Genomic DNA, 4,043 nt, shown 5'->3' with positions numbered 1-4,043 from the left:
GACATGAAAGCTTACTCAGCTACCTTTCTGGAAGGTGGGGTGGGCATTTGCACCCCCCCACACACACACATACTCTGGCAACAACCTGAGACTCACGCAGTGGCACAAAAATGCAAAAAGCACCCTCCATTCAAGGGCTCCTCGAGGTCTCCTGATCTTTCTTCAGTGACCACTCTGGGACCTACAGTCCTGATCTTTCAAAGTCATCTTCTTGTTCCTAGCCCACCAGCAGACTTACAGACAAACAACTCAATTTGGAGAGGAAATTAACCACGTTGTCTGTGTTTGTCCGAAGTTCCCTGAGCCCACTGATGTCAATGTCTGGGGGCCTCAGGTTCCCCTTTGTGCAAAATACACCTTTAAGGTTCAGATTCCAGGACCAGATCCTCGGCACTCTGATGCACTGCTGCCCTCTGCTGGTGGTTCCTAGGTAGTACTCAGAAATCCTTATAAAAAAAAGCAACAGCCCCAGTGGCAACCTACTTATGTAAGGGAAAGGACAAAGAAAAAATGCAGTGGAATAATCAGCATATAAAAAGCACTTGTAATTAAAGAAATGAACCCTATAACGTAAGGAGGCACTCCTCCCTCAATCAGATTGGTGATAATGAGAAAGAATGGTAACGTGCAGGGCTGTTGAGGGCTGGGAGGTGCGTCGTGTCACAAGGCACACACAGAAAGTGGTCATCTCAGCAGGCCACCCTCTGTGACCCACTCGGGCTCTGGCACCCCGGCACCCTGTTATGAAGCTGTGCCTTGCACAGCAAGGCCTTCTGGGGGTGTCGTTTGGTTCCATCTACTAGTGGCCTTAAAATTCCAACCGCTCTGAACCTCCAACATTCCACTTCTACTTTTTCCTAATGATGCTATCAGACAACTAAATGACGGAACTACAACCAGGAGAATCAACCAGGAGTATCTTTATACTGTCACATTCTCAGGAGAGGTGCCCCCATCCCCCTTCCAGAAGCCAACCGGACAGGCATTTCAAAACTGAGAACCAAGCTGGCAGTTCCTTTGAAGTGACCCCCAAGAGGCTGTCCTTGTTGCCTGAAACCCTTCCCCCTTCCTCCCTTACACACTCACATTTAGGACGAGGCCTTTCAAGAGGTAGTTAAGGTTAAACGAAGTCATAAAGGCTCAGCCCTAGTCCAACATGCCTGGTGTCCTTGTAAGAGACCCCAGGAGGCTCAGGCCCAGAGGAAAGGCCACATGAGACATGAGGACGCAGCGAGAGGGTGGCTGTCTGCAAGCCTAGGAGAGAAGCCTTGACAGACACCCAATCTGCCAGCACCTTGATCTTAGACATCCAGCCTCCAAGAACTGCGAGGAAATTCGTTTCTGTGTAAGCCCCCATCCTGCAGTATGGCAGTCCTACAAAACAATACCCAGCAAACGGCGGGCACCATTTACTGATGATTGTATGGTCAGACCTGGGACATGGCAAGTAGAGATGCCCACTGGCTGCTGACTATGCATCCTGGCAGAATGTACCACACACAGAGATCTGGGTGTTACAAATGGAAGTGGAACCATGGGAATGAATTGTGTAACCTATGGAAAATGTATAGAAGTAAACTTAAGTCCCAGTGGAACCCCAGCAAACACCTAACTGGATTCAGAAGGAAGAGATGCCCCTGGAGAAATTCAGGAATAGGTAAAGAAACACAGAAAACCTGGAGATTGGGACTGTGAAAACGAAGTGATAAACTTAAAGTGTGCTCAACAGCGCCAAGTGCAACATCAAGATCAAGCCAGGTAAGAATAGGAAAGGTTCGCTCAACAGTCTCCTTGACAGAAAACCGTGAGCTAGTGGTTGGCAGCAGAAGCTGAGACAGAATTTAGGTGTGAGGGAGGGAGGCAGTGGAGACAGAAAGGGCGGGCAGCTCTCAAGAAGCTTGTTTGTGGAAGACAAAAGGTGGCTGGAAAGGGACATGAAGATCAGGGTCTCCTTGGCGTATGACTTCCTCACACACGGCCACTGGAGGACACATGCTCAAGTGAAATCCCTGGGGAGAAAACGTGAGGCAGGTTGCTGCCGCACAGGTGGGCGGTCACACGCACCCGGAGAGTGCCTTCTCCCATGGTAAGAACAAAGGAGGTAAGGATGGATGTGGGATTCTGTGGGTGGAAGACACTATGGAGTCGGAAAACAGCCACCCCTGCGAGAGCAGTGGGGTGGGGTAAGAGAAGGGTGACTTTGTGACGGCTGTAGGGAATGAGTGTGAGCTAAGGGACACCTGACGGAATGTGCTGGCAGCTCTGAGGACCCAGGCATGGTGACAGACATCACCACCCTGGCGGTGTGTGACCTCGCCAGCAGCCGGATGATGGGCTGTATGAGGCCCCTTTTTAGGCTTCCCATGTGTTTCTCTGTTCTAAAACTCCTGCAGGGGCAGCTCTTCCTCCAGGGTGCAGCTGGAGGTGTTTGCTGGGTTCCGCTGTGACCTTCTATACGTTCTCCACAGGCTGTATGACTCACTCCCACAGTTCCACCCATTTCCTGTGACTCAAAAGTTTGGAAAAGCGAACTAGATGAATCCAGTGGGGTTCTGCAAGAAAAAAGCAATGTGAGGACAGGTGTCAATGGCCCAAAGAAGAGGTGAGCTGCCTCTCATCTTTGCTCTCCCTGTCGCTTCCCTCCTTGCCCGTTTCATCCTTAACCAGGGGCAGCAGTTCTCACCCCTGACATACCCAACAGTCCCTTTCCACACTGACCTCACCGTGTTAGCACCACTTTTACTGTCCTAAGGCCAAGTGAGAGATGACCAAGCCAGCAGACATAAAGTTTAAAAAGTCAATTGGCCCTGGCTGGTGCAGCTCAGTGGATTGAGCACGGGCTGCAAACCAGTTCGATTCCCAGTCAGGGAACATGCCTGGGTTGCAGGCCAGGTCCCCAATACAGAGTGCATGAGAGGCAACCACACACTGATGTTTCTTTCCCTCTCTCCTTCCCTCCTCTCCCCCCGTCTCTAAAAATAAATAAATAAAGTCTTAAAAAAATAAAAAATAAAAGGTCAATTTAATGCCTTCAAGATAATGTAAAAGAGACGTAGTAGTAATAAAAAGTGTATTTCAATCTGTAAATCTCAAGCACAGCCACGAGAAAAGGTCTGGCCCTGGTCGGTGTGGCTCAGTTGGTTGGAGTGCTCCCAGGTAAACCAGAAGGTTGCTGGTTCAATTCTCGGTCAGGGCACACACCTAAGTTGTGGGTTCGGTCCCTGGTCAGGGTGTGTGTAAGAGGCAACCACTCGATGTTTCTCTCTCGCATCGAGGTTTCTCTCTTTCCCTCCCTCCCTCCCTTCCCCTCTCTCTAAAAAAGAAAAGATTTACTGAAGCAGTCAGATGCTCCCAGCTATAGAGTCCCCGGAAGGACACAGGTGCAACCGCAGACGAGTGAAGTAGGCGGGACTGGAGACCCACTTCCCTAAGCACATCCCTGCGACAGCCCTCCAGGTGCAGTAAAAACCAGCCAAGTGCTGTGTTAAAAAATATCTGAATAATGACTCTAAGTACAGAACTGGAGTGAGGTTTGATTTCAGGCAACCCAGCACATCAGAGATGAAGAAAACAGCAAACAAAATTATTGCAAGCTGTTTATCACCTTAGCTTCTTTGGTCCTCACCCCATTTTCTGCCTCAGCAAGCTTCCAGGAAGCACCCTACTACCAATGGTGGTCATCGCAGCTTCGGAACGCAAAAACAGCCTGTGCTGAGGGCTTTGACCACCTCCCTGATGTTACCCACGTAGGAACCCTAACACCTCTCTCATCTGGACGAACCGTGAAGACCAGAGGACTTCAGGAAGCAGACAGCTTAGGGTTCAAGGTGGCTAGAGCCAGCCCACAGCCACTACTCTCAAGCTAGTTATATTTAATACTATGTATATTTTTAAATAGGCAGATCGTAACTCCTAGGCATCCAGCAAAGCAGGCAGGTCACCTTAAGGGCGATCTTCGCCCACTCAAAAGTTCGCCCCACAGTAGCAGAGGACTTGGGCGTCACCCTGAATAGCTACTTCCCGTACTGGTAAGCTGAAAGCGT

At 49.9% G+C, this 4,043-nt stretch overlaps 1 non-coding gene across 1 annotated transcript; it reads right to left on the bottom strand.

The window, feature by feature from the left end:
- Positions 1-3,895: 3,895 nt before the first annotated feature.
- LOC112308103 (U12 minor spliceosomal RNA) lies at positions 3,896-4,043 on the bottom strand. The gene has a single exon (XR_002975111.1). It is a non-coding gene; the product is annotated as a U12 minor spliceosomal RNA (small nuclear RNA).

Source organism: Desmodus rotundus, chromosome 2 (assembly GCF_022682495.2).
Source record: "Desmodus rotundus isolate HL8 chromosome 2, HLdesRot8A.1, whole genome shotgun sequence".
In the NCBI taxonomy this organism is placed as follows: Eukaryota; Metazoa; Chordata; class Mammalia; order Chiroptera; family Phyllostomidae; genus Desmodus; species Desmodus rotundus.
The sequence above is the reverse complement of the archived record's forward strand: the minus strand, read 5'-3'. Positions and strand labels throughout refer to the sequence as shown.